This window comes from Rhagoletis pomonella, unplaced genomic scaffold, assembly GCF_013731165.1.
Source record: "Rhagoletis pomonella isolate Grant_MI unplaced genomic scaffold, Rhpom_1.0 Rhpom_scaffold_00001, whole genome shotgun sequence".
In the NCBI taxonomy this organism is placed as follows: Eukaryota; Metazoa; Arthropoda; class Insecta; order Diptera; family Tephritidae; genus Rhagoletis; species Rhagoletis pomonella.
The window spans coordinates 13960737-13981902 of NW_023458555.1; the positions used below are offsets into that span (position 1 = coordinate 13960737).

General features: G+C 36.5%; 1 protein-coding gene across 1 annotated transcript in view; it reads left to right on the top strand.

Annotated features, from left to right (window-relative positions):
- The window catches only part of LOC118736558 (neuronal PAS domain-containing protein 2-like), a gene marked incomplete in the record, with an annotated part of 114047 nt that overhangs the window by 24220 nt on the left and 68661 nt on the right, over window positions 1-21166 (top strand).

Below are 21166 nucleotides of genomic sequence, written 5' to 3' on the forward strand. Positions count from 1 at the left end.
AATGCAGACATAAACCTTAAAATTGTAAATAAGTTATAGACTACTTAAAGTCGGCCAAACACTTTTGTTTTTTTTTGATAGCCGGACATTCAAAATTTAAAATGCATGGATAAAATGCTATACCTTGAAAACTAGATTTAAAAATTGGTTATAGGAACCTGAAAACGAAAAATGCTCATTTTCATGCCAACTTTTTACTGACCAGTTTTTTTTTGTCCAATTTTTACAATTCGATAGTGGTTTTCTAAATTTTGCTGACCAGATTTTGTATTCACTTTTCAAAGGCGAACGATTATGTAAATATGTTTATGTCCTTGCTGTGGGAAATTTTATATGTTCAATTTCTAAATACCCAAAATTTATGTACAGTTTTTAAACTACCAAAAATGTACGGATAGTTTTTATATAATCAAGAATTTTTGAACCAAGTTGGCCAAAAATTAATGTCCAATTTTCAAATGAAAATTTCCCATTAACAATGGCCAACAATTTATGTCCTGTTTTTCAATGATTTAAAAATTATGTCCTGTTTTGAAATTCCAAGAATTTTTGACCAGTTTTAAAATGCCATACATACATAATTCACAAACAAATGACCAATTTAAATAAACTTATTTAATTTTGAAATTACCAAAAATGTAGTTATGATCAGCTTTGAAATAACCACGAATTTCGACTAAGTTTTAATGTGCCAAAAATTTATGTCCACAGATGACCTAAAATTTATGCCCAGCCCTTTAATAATCGAGAATTTTGATCAGTTTTGAAATTACCAAAAAAATTTATTACCATTTTCTAAAGGACTACAAAATTTAGTACTTAAACAGTCAAAATTTTATGTCCAGTTTTTAAACGGTCAAAACGTTTGCCCAGTTCTCCAATTACTAAAAGTTCAAATCCAGTTTTTAAATTACCAAAAAAAAATTCCCAGTTTCCAAGTTTTCACTTCAGAGCACATGTGTAGCTTTGGTTAAGAACCCTAGACATAACATATATTATTAGCCGTTGTGAGACACTGTGCGCCATTTCACAGCAATATAAAGTCATTAATTTCAAATGCAAGAAAATTGTGAACTCAATCGATGGGCCATACTCAAAAGACCGTTGTGTACCACTCCATCGCAAGTGTAAGTGGTGAAGCTGCTGAAGCGGCTTAAAAGAAAACGCCATGCATGCCCTCCATGTTTACACCTTGAGATGTGTAACTATGTATATGTAAATAAGTAAGTAACTACTCTGATCTTCATCCACAAATCGCCATAAAAAAGGACTCTAAAGACAACAAAAAAAAAAGTATGGGAAACAACCGATGTGGCTAAAGGAGCGCGGTGTTGCTGTGACCGCATGTGCTTTACAAAAAAAAAAAAAAAACAAAAAACACTAAACTTTTCTGCTGTTTGTTGCTGCACACTCTCCAAAATACCCTGCTAACTATATTGTTGAGCTGCATGCATTAAATATTCGAAAATGTGCGTTCATATCGCAAACAGTAGCGACCTTTTCGATTAAACTGCAAAAGACCATTTATTGTACGACATCCACGACATTCTTGTTGCTATTGCGATTGTAGCTGTTATTGCATGCGATTGTTGTTGTTGTTTGCAATGCGAGTGCGATTCAAAAAGTCGCCTTCGTGCCAAAAGTGTCAAAAGATAACAAAACGGCTGCTGATAGGAGTTCTGCCCCTCCTCTTCTTCTTGCGGCCAAAGGTTCTGCGATTGGCGCACTGATTGAGTTGGCGGCGTGACTGAGGTGCGGCGACTTAAATGCACGCATACACATACATAGCCTATCTCTGCTTGCACTTTAGCATGCACATATAAAACGTGCGAGAGACATGCAAATGTGACAATGTCAGGCCAGGTCGGCTGGTTGGTTGGTTGGTTGGTCGGTCGTCTGTCTGTTTAACTGGTACGCTGGAGCGGCGCATGCGGATGCGGTTGATGTGCTTGGTCGCAAATTGAGTTGTCAATGTCGGATTTGCATTTTGTTAATGGCTTTCAAGCAGCAACAACAAAAATATCTACAACTGTTGGCAATAAAAAAAGCGATGCGCCAATGTTGCAATAACAATGCATAACAATTAAGATTCCGCATATTTTGTGGATAAGCGTGAAAAGAGCGTCAAATAAAAAAATCTATATACGTATTTAAAAAATAAAAACTTATAACTAACAGAAAGTTAGATAAAAAAGAAAAAAATAAAATAAAATTAAGTTACCAAATTTTTTTAAACAAATCTAAAAATTAAAAGAAAATATAATTTAACAAAAAAATTAAATCAGTGGAAAGAAAATATTGAATAAATTCTAAAAATTAAATTAAATAAAAAACATATTTTTCTTTTTGAAACAATAAAGTCTAAAAATTAAGAAAAAATTTAATTCCAAAATAAAAAATAAATAAAACTAAAAAAAATAAAAAAATAGTAATACAGGTCTCTAAAAATTAAATAAATTAAAAAAAAAAAATTCCTTTTTAAAACAATAAAATCTGCTAATTAAAAGAAAATATTGTACTTGAAAGTTATTGCAACTCGAAATTGAGTACATAATTTGTGAATACCGATAAATGCAAATATAACTCAGCACTTTAAAATATTATTCGACACTTAATACTGAGTGCTTTAAATCGATCCTGAGTACAAGTATAAAAGTGATGGTTGAAACAGAGTACTGGGTGACTTTGAAGTACTCAGTATCGATACTTTTAGAAGTCGATCCTTTTGAGAATCGAGTTCTGAGTATTTTTGGAATCGATACTGCCCAACACTAATGTGCGCTAAAGTCGGTTAAAAGCTGAACAAAAAAAAAAGTAATTTAGGTCTAAAATTTAACCATTCTGAAAGCAAAGCTTCGTATGAAAAGGGAACTTAGCGTATGTACATATGTAGGTATATGCATGGATCTATGTATGCAAATATCTCACCAAAGAATCTGAGTATCTGACCATCCAATTCACTTAATAAGTTTGCTGATTGAAATTATCATTTTTTGCCACTTAATTGCATTGTTGTTGTTGTTGATGACAAATCAGCGCCAGTTTGTTGCACCATCGCATTTGCATATTAACGACGTTCTTTGGCGTTGTTGTTCTTGTTGTTATTGTGGCTTTAAAATATTTTAAATGACTTGAAATTTAAATAAGCGTTTAATGAGTGTTAATACGATAACGCAAGCAAGCAAATGCGAGCTGAGTAACTCTGATCAATTGAGCGCCGAAGAGCGGTTTGAATGATTGCAACAACAAGCAAATCTTGTATGGGGAATTCGGTGTTTCACAACCGTTAAAAATATGCCCAAAAATAGAGCCATTTCTGCGGTACAATGTGCATATAGTCAGGTGCCTGCATGAGTGGCTAAATGGCCAACTAAATGATGTTTGAATGGTCGTTTGCATGAATGAAATTTTGCCGCGTCACTCGTTTGACGCCCACTCGTTTAAAAGGGACTGGCAAACGCATTGCTTCGTCACTTGCGTGTATGTATGTATAAATGTTTTTACATACATATGTATGTTGTGCGCCATTTTTATAAACAAATGGCACGCAATACCGCACTGGATACTCGCCGATATATAGTTACTATATATATATACATAAATATTTGTATGCCACATGTTAAGCATTTCAATGGCGTCACTGAATGTCATTGTTATTGACGATGTATATGATTGCTTGCATGCCAAGTTGATAAGACTAGTTAAGCTCCAGGCGCATGGCGACCTTATCAATAACGCAATTACTGAGACATAATTGATTAACAAAAAATGTTGCGAAGATTTGTGTGGACCAGGCTTTAGATTCCCAATCTCCTAAAATATGTTTGCACTTTGCGAAAATCTCCAAAGAGACTTGATTTCCATCTTAGGTCTTTCAAATTATCGAAGAACTGCATGCAACTATACATTGCAGAACGCGGTCACGGAATGTGTAGTATTGTTTCCACCCCTTCCTCGGGTTGACAGTTTATACAGAAAACTTTAGTCATCCGCCCAAATGCTAGGTGTAACTGTATATCAGGTAATGACATTCTAATCACAGAGGTTAGAATGTCAATGTTGTAGTGGCTTAGGCTTGCCAGGTTTATTGTACGTTCGGAACTAAAACTTGTCTACAGTCTCCCAGTAATTTTATAGATTAATTCTTCACATCATCCGGTAAACTTATTTCTTTATTTATGCCCCCTACGGAAAGTCTTTTAATAGGTCAACTTGTAAAATAAGGTTAAATTAACTACAAACTAAAAACGACATGATTTTTTCAAACAGCGTCATTTTCGGGGTTTCCATATTAGCAATTATAAAATTTTGAACAGAAAAGTATATAAAATATAAAGCATGTTCGCATTATCGTAATTTACCGCTCATTCGTAATTCATAAAAAAATCATGCTCATATCAAGTAAATTTGCCATGTAAAATTTTTCAGTAAATACGAAATTCGGGAAAATTTAACCAATTCCAAAAATTTTGCTATCAATATCTACAATTTTTTAATCAGATTTTTTAGAAAAGATTTGGTCATGCATTTTTATAGCTAATTTAATTCCAGTATAATAAGTTGCAAGTTCGAAGTTGTGCATTTTCTTCGATATAAAAATACGAGTATTTGTAACCGACTTTCAAAAAAGGAGGAGGTTATCAGTTCGTCGGAATATTTTTTTTATGTATGTTACCGCATACCTTTGGACCACGTCAACCGATTTCGGAAAGGTAGTTTCTCAGAGGTGGCCCCATACTAATCTGGTTTAGATCCGATCATTGGATCATGATATATATGTATATATATATATTTTTTTTAAGTTGGTTTGTTTTTTTTTGCCAAAAATTACTTGTTGAACATAAATAAGTATTTTGTGTGATGGCGAAACCCTCCAACCGAAAAAAATTCTCAAAAAACAATGCGAATTTTGAGGTACTTCAAAAATTCATTTTTTATACTGAGATTGAATACAAAAAAGTTTGTAAGTAAATCAATGGAAAATAAGATTCGTCGCAGTTACCAAGGGCTTCTTGTTGCACACAGGAGTATTTGTATAATAAAACCAGTCAAGTTTTCTCAAGCTATATAACCGATCTATCAGTTGGCAGGATTTTTGACTACGTTAAATAGAACATAGCCTTTATTGTAATGATTTGAGAAAGCATCTAAAAAAACGGAGGGCATATCCGGACTCGCCGATCTAAATATGCTATAGAAATTTGAATGCCGTTTTCGAATTTCCATGGACCTATGGTATTTGATGGATGAACACTTCATGAAAATGAACTTAAGATAAATGTAGTTAGCCCCATAGCGGGAACAGTTCGGTGTTTCAGGGCTCTCATGAAAACCATAGGTACAATACGGACACTCACAAAATAAGCGCAGATGTTTGCTAAAAAGGACCGACCAGCTGATGGCGAAACTCTTTGATGGATAGAGAAAGAGAGTTGTAAGCCATGATAGGACTAATTACCAAAAAAATATCCATGTGGACGGTATATGGTCCTCATAAATATAACCGATAACCTACTTTGTGCATCTTGCTTGAAAATTAAAACAGAGGATAACATTTTCTCTGCAGCTTTTCGGTCTTCGCCAGACTAAGATGGTGCATTATATGGTAAAATGTATTGAGTAACGATTGCCAATGCCTAACTGTTTTTCTTTATCCTTTTAATGCGGTGATGGATACCGCCTTGCCAGCGGACAAAACTATTTTAAGCTTTCTAGACATTTTGTAAAGGCGTGTGCGGAGTAAAAGCTCTCTCTGCCCATCGCTGTTTTAATACATCCTCTCTCTTCTACCTCTCTTAACCCTGTAACCGAAAAGATCAGCGAAAATTTATACGAAGCTCATTGATTTCTCGCAGGGCTTGTAATAGGCATGCCCGTGACCGCATTTTTCTAAGCAATACAATTTTCAATTACAGTAAATATATTTTAGGCGCTTCCGGCAGCTAATACTTTGAGTGCAACAAACATACATATGTATTTATTTGCTCTAGTAGTATTGGTGCACTTTACATGCAAACAATTTTGAAGGCCTGATTGCAATTTCGCTTTCATGCAAGTGGACACGCACACTCACACGCATATTGAAACACACACGCAATAAAGCATGATAAGGTGTCTGCACGCTACATACATACATACACACATTGGCCAGTCCGTTGTAACTTTGTATGTATGTACATGTAAGTGAGTATGAATGAGTGAGTACACGCATGCGGAGGCGCGTCTGCAGCAAAGCACGTGCGTGCAATGACTTTTATGGCGTCTATATAAATACCAGGGTAATGCTACATACATACTATATATTGAACTACATACATATATATGTATGTATATAGGCTCCGTCTAGCTGCTTTATTGGTTGTTGGCTGGCGCGCAGCCAGTTTGGCCTAGTCATCGCTATAGTCACTGCTGTATTTTTTTATGGCCGAAACGCAAAGTAGCGTGTCCGAAAAAATCAAGGCAACGTTGGCGAAAAAGCGCTACAATAACAATAACAAAAATCAATGTGATTTGTTTATATTTTTAAAATACTTTTTTTCCACTGAAAGTCAGTCAAACAAAATAAAGTCACGCACACACACGGGCACATGCACGCAGAGGCCTTCTAAGGCACGCACGCACGCAGGCGCAGATATTCTATCACTGAAGAATTTTAGTGTGCCTAAGGAGACAATTTATTTATTCACAGTTATTGTGGCGCCTACTCCACTTTTGACTACCACTGCCTGAATTTAGTACAATTTCCTACTACAATTTGCTCTCATTGTTTCATTGTTGCTGAATGCAATTTTGTATGTTCAACTTCGTAATTCATTCACACATTCATCCAATTATTTACATACTTACACACTCGTTCACCTTTGCAGTCATTCATTCATTCATTAGACACACATTTATGTATGTATGTAGTTACTCTAAGGTTTCACTGTACATGTCCGTATGTTTGCCGGCTATTCGCTGGCATGCGATGTTGTTCGTGTGCGATATTTTCAAGTGCACAATGTTTGTTGCAATTTTGCATGTCGTCGTCGCTTATTTTATTTTTTTTCTAATTCATTACACTTCTTCGTGTATCCTAATTTGCGTGTTTTGTTTGTGTGCGTGCGCGTGCATTAGCGGCATTTTGGCATTTCGCTTGATTGTCTGTCTGTCTATCGTATGTATGTATATCCCTATATGACACGTGATTTAATACAAACTTATAGATATGTGTATGTATTTGAACCAGTGCGTGCCTAAATGCACACTACATTGTTGACGTTTATTTTCGCATTCATTTGCGTATGTGTGCATGTGTACGTGAACCACGTACATATTTGATTGTGTGGGCGCGCGTGCGTGTTTGAAATAAAATGCCGCTGGCGTTGGTGTCACATCGCCACGCAATATGATTTTGCTAACTTGAATTTTCGATAGGCGGCTTTTACTTTTCTTTGGTTCAGTGGGTCAGGTTTACGAACCCATCAAGGCGAGCGTAACAGCTGTGAACAGATTACATAGTTTACAAACGTTCATAAGAGCTTAAACAGACGGCAGCGTTGATCCGAATCAACTCGGGAATTAACTGCAGTTGATCCGGATTAAGTCCCAGTTAATCCCGATCAACGGTGCCGTCTGTTTAAGCTTTAAGATGCACATATACATACATATGTGCATTAGACTGTAGCACCTAAAAAAGTTGAGATTTTTCCACCGGGATTACGAAGTTTATTATATTAGCAGACTTCTTGGTGGTCCGGTCAAATTAGTTATAAAAGTAGCTGCCAAATAACAAAAATTTCCGACAGAGCTAAATTTTAGTGGAGACCTTGGGTACTTTCATAAATGGTACGGCCGCAAAGAGTGCTCTGAGGCTCAGAGAAGCCAAAACGTGGAAGTAAATCAATTTCGGCCATGCAGCAATACTGAATGAAATAAAAAGGGGCCGGCTAATTGGAATTAAAGCTGACATAGAAGTCAGCACTAATTACATTACGCCTATTTGGGACGTTCCCGACTAGAGAAGAATGGGATGCAGGACTACCATTAGCAGAGGAAGGTATATCCGTTTACGCTGACGGTTCAAAGATGGAACAAGGAACCGGAGCCGGTGTCTACTCGAAGGACCTGCGGATCAACCGGTCGTTTCGTCTACCGAACGAATGCAGTGTTCTTCAAGTGGAGATCTACGCTATAGAGAAGGCGGCTTGTAGGCAATAGGATCTAGGATAGTGAAATCGAGAATTGTATGGAAATGTCGCACCACGCTGGCGTCACTGAACCGGATCAACGTCACTCTACGCTGGGTTCTCGGACATAGCAATATTGAAGGCAATGAGTCGGCTTATGAGATGACTAGATCCGGCTCAGAGGTGCCCATAGAAGAAGCGGATAGCTCCGTACTATCACCGTTTAGTGATGACTTGTGGAACAAACGGAAAGACTGTGAGACCATAAAATTTTATGCCAGCGGCTAAGTAGGAGAAAGAAAAGGGGCATACTGAAACTCAATATATTTGCAGTAGATAGACATCACAGGACACTGTGCTATAGCATCATTGCTTTAACGGTGGCGAATACCAAGAAGTGCTCTCTGCAGTGGCTGTCGTGGTGAGGATGAGGAAGAATCCATTGACCACTATCTGGGTCGATGTCCAGGTTTACAGACGATGCGACTCAAGCACTTGGTCTTCAACAGTCTATAATAGTTTTTGGGATTTAGCCAAGTTTCGGTTCTTAGAGATGTGAAAAAGCGCACTCACTTAATTTCATATATATATTTTTTTTATATAGCTGGCGAATCTTAAATTTCTTTATACAGTAGAGAAGCTTATTTAATTGAATATCTTCTACATAAACGATATTTTCCAACCAGATTAGTAGTTCAGGAGCTAATCATTGATTCATTGACAGTTTTGCATATTAAAAAAAAATAAATAAAAAGAAGTTACTTTCAGGATTTAATTTTTTTAATAAATCTATTATAATAATCTAAATACTTCATTAGCAAATTTTTAATGATTTTTTGGGGAGGTTCAATATACTGACATTAGGGTGGTACATCATGAACTTTGCAACAAAAATATTTTCTCCTCGAAACAGGAACATCGGTATATCATACTCTAAGATCCAATTGCCGAAGATACGTGTATCACGAAAAAAAATTTTTTCTAAATTTTTTTTTTGCAGAAATACTTTAGACTCCTTGGTGTTCGGCGAACTTTTTTCGGGTACGGTCTATTGAGCATTCTATGAAGATAAAATTTAAGTTTAGTACCAGCGTTCTAACACACGAATGTTTTCACCTAATAAAATATTATCTTATGTATGTAGACGCATACTGTATATGTATGTACATATGAGCATGCACATAAGTAAACATACATTCAAACATATGTATCTAAGTAAATTATAGAATTTGAAATCAAAATTAAGTCGGCACAATTTAAGCCTAATGCAGACAAACGTTATTATAGTGTTTATGGCATATAATTGACGCAAAGTGGTCTGGGTTGTTTATGCCAAAAATTAATGCATACTTACACACATACATACATATGTACACATGCATATGGTTGCTTACGAATATTTAGCACTAAAATTGCATTTAGCTTTTTTTTTTGTTGGTCAGCTTTTATTGCACGCACAATAAAATTCACAAGCGGCGCTTTCAAGCGATTCGCGGAAATTTTTTCCAAAAAACTACACCATTTTTTTTGATGATTTTATGAAGCATAATTTATGCGGAAACAAAAAGATGAAAATGAAAAGAGAATGAGAAATGTTTAAAATATCATTTTACAAACGGTAAAGGCGGCAGTAATAAACTTTTTTGCACAAACAAAATTAAAAGTGCTAAATACTCGTATTATACATATATGTGTGTGTATGTATGTGCATGCGCATTCAAGCGATAGTCCTTCATGAATTTTTTATTAAAAATAGTGCAGTTTTGAATATTTCATCAGTTTGATTACTGCTACAAATACTACAAACCTCCTCGAAAGTGTTCAAGAGGTGTTTTAGTGTAAATAGCAATTATTTTGTACTTTTCATTAGCCTTCCATAATAAATAATACATTTAAAACTTTTTAATTGAACCTTTAATTTAGACTAAGGAATGTTGGTAAGAGGTTAGAAGTATCTACATTTCAATAATTGTCCTCATATCAAAATTGTAGGCGCATTTTTTTGTCAACTTGGTCAGTTCGTCAGCTGTTCTTTTGATGTTTGTACATATGTGTGTACATATGTCTGGTTTCTTACATTTGTTTTTCCTTTGTCCCATTATTATTGTAATTAACTTTAATTGATATAGTAATTTAGACTCGTAATGTGTCATTCACTTTTGAAGTGCTACACATTTATGTACACTAGTGGCTGAAATAATATAATATATAATAGTTTAAACCAATTTTCGTTTTATATATATCTATATACTTTCCTTTATTTAATGCTTAATTTTTTTTTTTAAAGTCTAGCTCGTTATATACTTATATATAATAAACTGCATGTACATATATAGATGCTTATTTCAAACTTTGTACAAAAATTTTAAAAATTTAAAAAATTTTCAACCAAATTTCAAAATTTTTTACAAAGTTTTTGGAAAATTTTTAGGACGGTCTTTGAATTTTTAACCGACTTCAAAAAAAGGGGGCGGTTATCTATTCGTCGGAATATATTTTGGTACTTCTGAGGTGGCCCCATACTAATTTGGTTTAGATCGGATCATTGGATCATAAAGAAATGAACGGTATTCTTAAATTTTTATATGAGAATTGAAGTCGAAGTTTGAAGTGTTGATCTATATGCAGTTTATTTTATAATGATCTAGAATTTTATAATAAAATATGAAGCATGAAATAAACAAAAGACATACAAGAATACCACAGTATCCTGATACGCAAAGGAGCTCAAGCTCGCTCCATTTTGCAACGGAAAAGATATGTGTTTGCAAAGAACCATCATAGCCGTCTGAGACCTAAAAGGTTGTCCGACACTATCCGCAAAGTTTCGACGCACGATTTTACTTCCTCGGAAAGTCTTTTATAGGGCTTCTTTTATTTACCGCATGAACCAAACGTTGGTTGTCTTGCTGGGGTTGCAAAGTCAGGTCCTGCTTATTTTTATACATACCTTCCTGGTAGGGTTAGCTGACGCTAGTTCACAAAAATTATCCGCGTAAGCTGAGGCGAAAGAAGTTTTGCATATCCGTTAGTAAGGAATCTACTAGCAAACACCACAAGAGAAGTTAGAGTTCATCGCCCTAAGGTGATCCTCTCCCGACTGCCGCCATGGCACCAGGGGCGCACCCAGGAATATATTTTAGGGGGGGTTTTATATTTCTGAAAATATATCACCGGAAAATACTGAAAATTTTCTTCAGATAATACCCTCTTTAAAATACATTTATGCAAGTTTTATGCACAGTATGTAATAAATAAATAAACGTTTTAAAATTCGTAAACTGCACTTTATTTACATAAGATTACCAGAACTCAAACACTTTTAACCGACTTCAAAAAAAGGGGAGGTTTTCAATTCGCCGGAATACATAACTTTGGACCACGTGAACCGATTTCAATAATCCTTTTTTTATTAGAAAGATAGTACCGTCCCGTAATAGTCGTCGATAGTCGTCCCGTAATTTGTTTTAGAGATCCGATGATTGGATCATGAAGAAATTAACGGTACCCCTAAATTTGTATATGAGAATTGAAGTCGGTTGTGTTCTTTCCTTAAAAACTGCTCGTTTAATAAAAAGTTCTTTAAACTCAAGATGCGCTCAACTTTCAAAAGTACCTAATAAAAAATTTTAAAAACGTGGCAGTAAAATTAAATTTATTGATTCCAGGAATTTTTGCACTTCTATGTTCATTTTTTCGATTTCTGGTTTTCGATAGAGATGGTGATTTTGCACGATTGCTAAATTTTTTTAATATTTCAAATACCGAAAAAATTAACTGAATCCTCAAGAAAAACGAAAAATTCATATAAAAGGACGGACGAGAAATGGAAAAGAAATTTTCTTATACCAAAATTTCTTAAATCAGTTTGCAGCTCTCAAGAAAAAAAATGCTCGTATATTTATTCCCTAATGAAAATTTACAGCAAAAGCAAAGCGCTTTTTCAAGCAACAGAAATTATAATAAATATTTCTTATAATTTCCTTGAGAGCTGGATTCTTAGCTTTAAGATACAGATTGTATTTGAGGTTACTAGCTTTAGGGGGGGGTTTGAACCCCAAAACCCACCCCTTGTGTGCGCTAATGCATGGCACAAATGCGTTGTACCTCCACAATCTACTAAAAATGAAATGGCCGCAGAACAAATAAAATCAAACGCGCCCAATTCGCCAACTTCTCAACCAATTTGTTGCTTTGAATACCGCAGCTTCCCTTCATCCACATGAGTTCAAGAACTAGGGCTACATTCACTAAATCTACAAAACTTTATGAAGCTTCGACAAAAATGGCAGACTTTCTTGAAATTAAGGCAAAGATTACGAGTTTCAGGTAGAGACATTGTGAGAATCTATAGGCAGAGAATTTAGATAACTCTATACATATAATAGATCAAGAAATGTTGGGAAGTAATCTGACGACCAGTGTCGCTGCTAGGCCTAGAGGCAAAATAGCTGTCTTGTAGAGAATTTCGCCGACATCAATTTATTGTTGAGAACATTAGCCACATTGCCGGTTTGAATTTTCAATGCAAATCCGACTTTTTCTTCTACAAATTTATGTAACGCTTTCGAGTTAAATTTCTATTTAAGACATGATCCCACAGATTAAACTTTCGCCCGGCGTAGAGGTTTTTACATATTTTATATAGGTCTATGAAGCCGAACCTGATGGCAGAAATTCAAAATTGGATAATCGTCGAATTTTTTTTTGAGGTTAGAAATGTCAACCAACTTGCGAATTCGGACTTAAGTCTTTAATTTAAATGAGCAACTTAGCCTTAGTCTCGTTTCCCAGTCAATACATTTTTATTTATTGTTGGAGCATTTTCCTTCGCTGGATTGATTCTTAAAGCACTCCTCTCTTATTACTCTAAATCATTTAAATTTGCTCTAACCACCATTTATTTCACAATAAACTCCAAACTTTCCAATTCATTCGAATATTTGTAATAATCGCAGGGGAGTCATTTTGAGGAGTGGCCGATTCTTTTAGAGCGTCATTCAAAGGCGAACAGTGTTGCTAATGTTGAAATGATATCATTACAATCAGACAAGCGCGCTATAACATGGAACATTATACTAATATCTACATATGTATCTATATGAGTGAATATATGTACAAACATACATACATTCGAAGTCTGCATAGAACCAGTTGTTCTCGCGCTCGTCTATTTTTAGTCACTACGGCCATGTAATTTCTCTAAAAGCAAATCATTTTATTATGGTCAGCAAAAAAGAAGCAAACAAAAGAATTAACAAAAGCTAAAGAAAAAATACTACAATAAATACTCATAGCAAAGGAAATTTGTAGCAGCTCGAAAAAAAAAATCCCACAATCAAGTATATCACTGGTCGGCGAAATGAAAGCGAAGAATTCGAGAAATTCGCTGGATTGTGGCGCAAATGTAGGATGTAGAAAAATCGTACAATGAAAATAAAGAATATTACATATTCGTTTTTCTCCTCGACGCTTGTCTTCGTCATAAGAAAAGCGCCAGCCAGCCATTCAGTCAGTCAGCCGTCTTGCCGACGCGCTCTAAATGGCAAATGGATTGGCTGGGCTGGCTGGTTGGGAGCTTTCGAAAGCCATTTAACTAGGCGGAATGCGACGGACGAAGCGGGGAAAGGCAGCCGGATTTTGATACACTTATGTACTTTATAATGTCTGGTATATATGTACATATGTATGCATGTGCATGGCAGATTCTGTCCTAAGTTGTGGTAACGCTGGCGTTATCCTTGCTTCTTTACTACTTTGTTGTTTTTGCTTTCCTACTTTCTTTTTTGGCCTTTTTTTAGTCACATAAATATTTAGTGGAAAGTTGCTGCCACATTTTTTTCTACAGCTGCTTCTTAAAGTTGTTTTGCGATTGCAACTTCTACCAAACACCGTCCCATCCTCCGCAAAACTTCTGACTGACATTCTCTATGAAATTCACTCACCAATGAGTCCTTCGTTGTCAGGCAGCTACGTTGCTACTTATTCACAAAAATTTGCCATTCTTTTCGTAAGTTTTTCTTACATTTTTTTTTATTGCGGGGAGATATTTTTTTTTGTCTGCAGGGGTGGAACATCAAGGAACTTAAGTAGTCTCTAGCGTATTTGTTTGTAGTTATGAATGACAGACAGACTAAGCGTCGCACTTCCTGGGTTTCATACTGGCTGGAACATCTGCTTGCTTCAAAATAGCACTTGGAAGAGTCAACCTTCTGACGCTAACCAGCAGTAAATGGTTCAAAACTGTTGTTTGACCGATGCTTAGTTCTGTGGCGGTGTCGCGACATGAAAAATGCTATCAAACTGTGGCCACACGACTTCCCTCACGTCTTCTGTTGACGGCGTCACACTCAGTACTTCTTAATCGAGACAGAGGTAGTTTCACCGTATCTCCAGCTCATTCACATGCTCTGTTAGACTGTAATGCCCTGGAGAAATACCTGTTAGTATCCTAATTTTCTCTTTATGCAGGCAGATTCGATACATCTTCAAAGGAGAGTATCTTCTTTAAACACTTTATCTGCCGCAAGCCGACTAAGCTTCGCCATTAAAGTTGTCTCAATGTGTTCCTCTCCTCTTTGAGCTCCTCCTTAATACATAGTATTGGGATCTACACCGAGGACGCTATAGCATGACTGGCCGACTGTGTTGCCAACTTCTGAGTTTCGCAAAGCGCCAAAACTTGGGGGAAAAAAGCGTTTCACCGTACTAAAAGCACTAATTTTTTTTACCAAAAATACTTTTTTCATAACAGTTTGTATTTAAAAAAAGTAAAAAAAAAAAATAAATAATATTTACTAATATATTAAAACTTTTTCTCATGCTAACGAAGTAATACCGTAGTAGGTACTGCAGATTAAAACTGGTATATTTAAAGAAAGAAAAATCGAATCGCAACAAACGAAAAAATTAATGAAGACTCTTTTAAATTCAGTGCTGCTACAGCTTTAAATATTTCAAATTATTTCATGTTTTAATTATCTATGAGAAATTTCAGTTCAGAAGAAGAGCACTAAAAAAAGCACTAGGCACTAAACAATTTTTTTTGGCGTTTTAATTTTCAAAAAGCACTAAATCTAGTGCTTAAAGCACCAAGTTGGCAACTATGCTGGCCGAATGCCTTTAAGCGCTCAGAAAAACTTATCGCATATCTGAATGACTGATAGGTGAATGGCAGAGGCCAGTTGTAAGTCGGACGCTGAGTGGTTTTCCAGGCTTCTGGCTGCGTTTCTAAGTTATGGGCCTTCGCAAACTGCATGGTAAGCTGTCTGATAGCTCAGACACGAGTTTAAATTGCACGGATCCACTCGGGTATGCTTTGTGAAGCCGCGTGACTGCTGAAGTTTTGGAGATGCCTTCTCAGAAGAGGCAGGAAATCTCTATTTTAGCCTCCTTAATTTCGTTGGTGTATTTCGTTAGATCAGCTGAGTATTCCTCCCAGTACCCTGAGTTTGAATTTCCTGTACACCGCTTTCCGACACGGTGTTTCTAGGTAAGGTAACAGCATAACATTTCTCTATATTCTTGCCAGTAAGTACATATGTATGTGTATCGGGGTTCGTCCGCTTCCTGCAAAAGCTTGATAATTCTAAGTTCAGGCACCGATGACACCCTCTACGCATATTGTTGTTGAGGATCCTGTCTATTTTCGGTGACAAACGTTGGCCACTAATGGCGACTAAGTAATGCACAGATCTTTGCTTATAATAAGCTGGAGCTAGAACTCACCTCCTCTGTTGGTATCAGTGTGTGCACTCGGATCTCGAGTCGAGCCTTCCTGCTAAGCGCCACCAGCTTTCGTAATCGGAAATCTGTAATGTAGAAATTAGTAATATCATCAATGGAGAGGTCCCAAATTACGTACCTCAGCGCTACTTTTAGATCATTTACCTAAACTTTGTCAGTCCAGACAACGTACTGTTCCAACGGGTGGGACCTAAGGGAAAATGGTGTTAACTGACTGGGTTTAAGTGGGCAGGTGAAAAGGTGGTTGATGTCGTGAGGAAAGTCTTCACAAGCCGAACGCATGCCAGGTACATACATACATATCTTGGGGTCTGGATAAATACGAGCTCAGTCGACTCTGGAACTCTTCGTCGGTTATGATTAGTGATTTGTCGTCAATAACGGCATTCACCGAGCGATAGTCTCAGCACATGTTCATGGACTCCTCTGTGAATGTCAATTGTGGCTTGTCGATACGCCGTCAGGTCCAATGGTTGGGTAATATGCGTCTAAATAGCGTCCGTTAATTCGACGAGATGCCTTCGGACGTGCCTAGGAGGAGACACCGCCTGATGAAAGCGTCCGTTCGAATACTTCCTGACTGGGAGCATTGAGTGCTCAATGGGTTGGTGTTAGAGGGAAATCAGAAGACAATCCTTGATTTTTCAGGGTACGGTGTTCCACCTCGTCTTCTGCTTCGTCCACTGCATTTATGAGATCTCCTGTAACCAAGTAGGCGCAGCCAGCCGTATGATTGCCTTGTATTTTGCAAACAACGTTTTTGCCTTTGCCCCAAGTGCTGCCCGTAAACGATTTGAGGACCATGTTGCGACTATGAGCTTTGTTGGAATTGCGGTTGTGTTGGCGGAGAAGGAGGAAAAGCAATCGAAGATAACTCATAGAGTTTCCGGATTATACAATTGCAGCCGATGCCGGGTGTCCCATTTTTGCTGGTGCAAGTCAGAGAGCCTTATGTTACTCTTGCTTCCGCCGTCGAGCTCAAGTCTCTTGAGTTCTAGATACTCGAGCGTCTCCTGCGATGTCTTGTGGCCTCGATAGGGAAAACGTTTTGCTTGCTGAAACGCCAGAGTTAGGGGGATCGGCATCCATAAATAGATAAACTAATATCTTAAAAATATTCAACTAAAATCTCTGCCTCCAAAAAATCGGTGGTTCCGCCACTGAAAACATACATACATACATATGTACTTACTTATTTATTCATATACATAGATTCAGTCAAACATTCGTATAATGTATGTATGTATGTAGATTTATATGTATGAATGCATTTACAAAACGATTCGCAAGTTTTTTGTTGTTCTGTCCTTCAATTCCTAAATACTTTCTTGTGCGATTCCTTTGTTTGGCTGTTGGAAACAATTCCACATTTAAGTTACCAACACACATACATATATACGTACATACATAGTAGTTTTGAGGTTTTTATGGTTCCTTTGGCTTGTTGTTGTAGATTTTCGTTTTTGTTGTTCGCGTCGAGGTTTTATAGATAATAAGAAAATTATACATTTTATACAACCCCCGAAATAAAAATGAGCCGCAATGCCCCCAATTTTTGTTTTTTTTGTTTTTGTTTTTGCTTTCGTTTTTGTTTTTGTATTTTTGTGAAACAAACCTTAATTTAGTAGTAAATTATTTATGCCGCAGACTGCAGTAACGGTGCACAGCGCCGTGCGAACGAGCAGTAGGTAGAGCGAAAGGGGAAGTTATGGTGGGTAACAGTGTTGTGAGAGCGAGTGGGTGAGTTTAGTGCAGTGACGTAGCGGAGGAGTGTTTTTTTGGTCGAAAATATTGTAAGAATTATTAACAACAAACTGTGATGTTAGGAGTGGCAGGCGCTGTATGGTGTTGAAAATATGTCGGAATGAAGTGAATGAAATAAAAAAAAAATAATTAAAAATAAAAGAACAAAAGTTCAGCATAGAAGCCATTTGCTATTAAAAATTAAATGAATCATAGATACGAGTAAATTAGATGAAAAGCAATCGACAGCACTAATGATTGGAAAGTGCGCTAAAAATATTTTGGCTGTGAAATTTTTAAAATTAGATATTTTTTTTCATGTACACATTTATGCCCGATTGCATCAATCAATTTAAAAATTTATTTTAACAGTCTGAAAAATTTTTAAACTGATTGGTGAAACCGAGCATTAAATTTGAAATCTCAAATCTTGTTTCATTCCACTTTAACTCAGCGCCTTTTCCAAACATAGCATACTCTCAATTAGCTAACGGTTTCTCTACAGCCTAATCAGCTGTTGGTTGCCCTGCAATTACCTTTAACTTCACTTTTACTTCGCTATAATTTTCGCTTATTACTTTTATATGTTTCTTCGCTCAAAAATTATCTAATCTCTCTCCTTTCGCCCATTCATTTGCCAATTATTGTCTTTTACCTCACTTTAGTTGCTGCTAAGTATCAATTTAATGTTTTCAGCCTTTAATTCCTTCGTGAAATGTTCCACTACAGATTTGGTATTTTTGTTTCAATTCAATTCAATGGTATTATTTTCGTTCGCTCACGTTTTTTCATTTAATTAAATAAATTGTTTTCATTTGCTACTTTCTTGAAATATATTTCGGTGTCTGTTGTGCTGCCCGAAGTGCTCTTGAAACCCACAATCAACCAATACATTCCGTCACGTATACTTCATTACGGATTTCTCTATCTAAATTTCATAAGTTTGTGTGTAATTGGAATTTAAGAACCGTTTTCGAAATAATTATTTTTATGGCTAGGTTTTGTATAAATGATGGGGATTTTTTTTTTAAATTTAATAAGAAAAATTGCTTGGTGCATTTCCAAATAAAATTCATAGCGGTAAAACTTCCGCAAGTACATGCAGTCGTAAGTCTCGAAGAGGACTACCTTAGTGCACAATAACAGATAATGGGCCTTCTTCCGCCACTTCAGCGGTCACGTCGTTCCTTTAGAAACCACGTTCCGGGTTCCCAGAAAAACTAGTGCCGGAAGCCTTAATGTCTCCAAAATTGAGATATTTTCCAAGACACCTGTGTGATAGTATTCGCAGCTGAAACTCTGTTCAGGGGAGTACATTCTAGAAGCGACTCCAGAACCGTTCTTATTGATTCTGTGACGCGAGTAGAGCCAATCATTGGAAGTCGTGTTGCTTTTTTTTCAGGCTTATGTGGCATCCTGAAGTGCACACCGAGAGTTACACTCATAGCATCTGATACCAACAGGAGTTCAACTTTCGTTAGATTAAGTTGAGAGAGGGAGATCATGAAGATTTTCTTATTCCCACTCGGAGACATATCGTACACAGCCTTTAAAAAAGGCACCACAAATAAAAAAAAAATGTTGCTTTCGTTTGGGTACTAAATATTTAAATACTTAGCATTTTGAGATGCTTAAATATTCAAGTAAAATAAGCTAAGGTATTTAGAAGCTGCTAGATTCTAAAATCCAAAAAAAAAGTAAATTATTGAGCAAGCGTCAAATACTCTAGTAGGAGATCCAAGTTACGTTCACTAAAGTACCAAGGTATTTATTGGATGGCTAAATACTTTCAAACTCAATACTTTATGAATTAGGTGAAATTTAAAAAGCTAACACCTTACCTTACACTCACCTCAATTTACCTTACCGCGACTCACTTCACGTCACCTCAAATCAACTCACCGCACACAAACTCACCATACTTCTTCCTACCACATCTAAATTCACCAAAGCTTAACTCACTACAACCTAACTCATCACATCCGTTCTCACCACACCTTATCTAAACTCACCACACCTCAATTTAGGAACTATTTCGGGATTGTAGAGATTCTCAGGACTAAATCAGGATTTTCAAGACTATTTTGGGATTCTCGAGACTCTTTCCAAATTTTCGGACCTTTTTCGGAATTTTCGTTGTATTTATCGATCTTCAATATACATATTTATTGATATATTTATCGATATTTTGGTAATTTTGTCTATATATTCATCGATAATTTTATGATATATTTATTGGTATATTTATCGATATTTTTATCGATATATTTTTTGATATTTTAACCCATATAATTATGGATATTTATCGAAATATTTTGTGTCAGTAAACTAGAAATAGTCCCTGAGTTAACTCCAATGTTGGTGCCGAATACAAAATTCAATACCTACGCTACTCCCAATAGGTAGTAGGGAATATTTCTGCACTACGTCTGCTAGAACTGAACTTTTCAAGTACGGCATCAATCTCAATGGTATAGCGAGATTGGAAGTTTTCTCGTGAAATCCCACCTTCAGCTACTCATTTATTAGGCTGCTGTACTGGCTTCTAAGCTGAGGAACGAAAATAATTGGTCAGCATACTTTCATTTTCATTGTCAGCCAAGCTGTGTTTAGGACTTTTAGCTCTTTCACCATTAATTCAGTAATTGTGCTGAACTGTCGCCAGTCGCTTGGATATGGTTTTTCCAAAATTTTTCTTTGAATTGTTCTCGCTATGTTTTTTACACTGGCTTCACCGTGGTATTTTTTTTTTCGAAAACTTAATGCCACAACCAAGCCAATGCAGGCATGTAGCTACATAGCATGTATTTCCTCCTGCCAACGGACCGTGGGTTTTATCCTCATTTATTTCTTAGTGTTCATCTAGCTAACTGCACTATCTAATCGAGCACTTACTTTCTTCTTGTTTATTTCCACTTTTCAAGCTGCTTTGTTTTTTTTTTCGCTTTCTCATGCGGCACACCACCCCCCTAATGGCATTTGTATAATTATGGGATCAAGTGGGCATGGCTAATCGATTTTAACCCCTGGGCTGTGATGTGGTCTACTCTGCTGTGCTATGTACGCCACTTTGCTGCTGCGCTGTCAGTTCAGTTGTTGTTATTTGTGTTGTTGGCAGCGTTGTTTGTTAGCTCATCTTCTAAGCTATTTTCGGGGGTTGCTCAGCAAAATTGTGCGATTTACAGAAATTAAAATCCTCTTATCCTTTTCGGTGCTGGTAAGTAATGAACCAATCAGCCAACCAAACTTATTGCGGCAGAAATTCCAAATACCATGCGGTAACTTTGCTGAATGACCTTTTCTTTCTTGCCGGTAATCGATGACGGTAATAAATGTAATTATTAATTATGTACGCTACTCTGCCCGGCACTCACTCCCATTGGGGTGCGTCGTCCTTTCGTTCGTTGATCTTCTTTGACCATATTGCACGCGTCATCTGCTGCTGTTCAATTTTCTTTTGTTTCAACTTTTTTTTTGTTATTGTTTCAGCGGGTAATCGAGGGCAATGA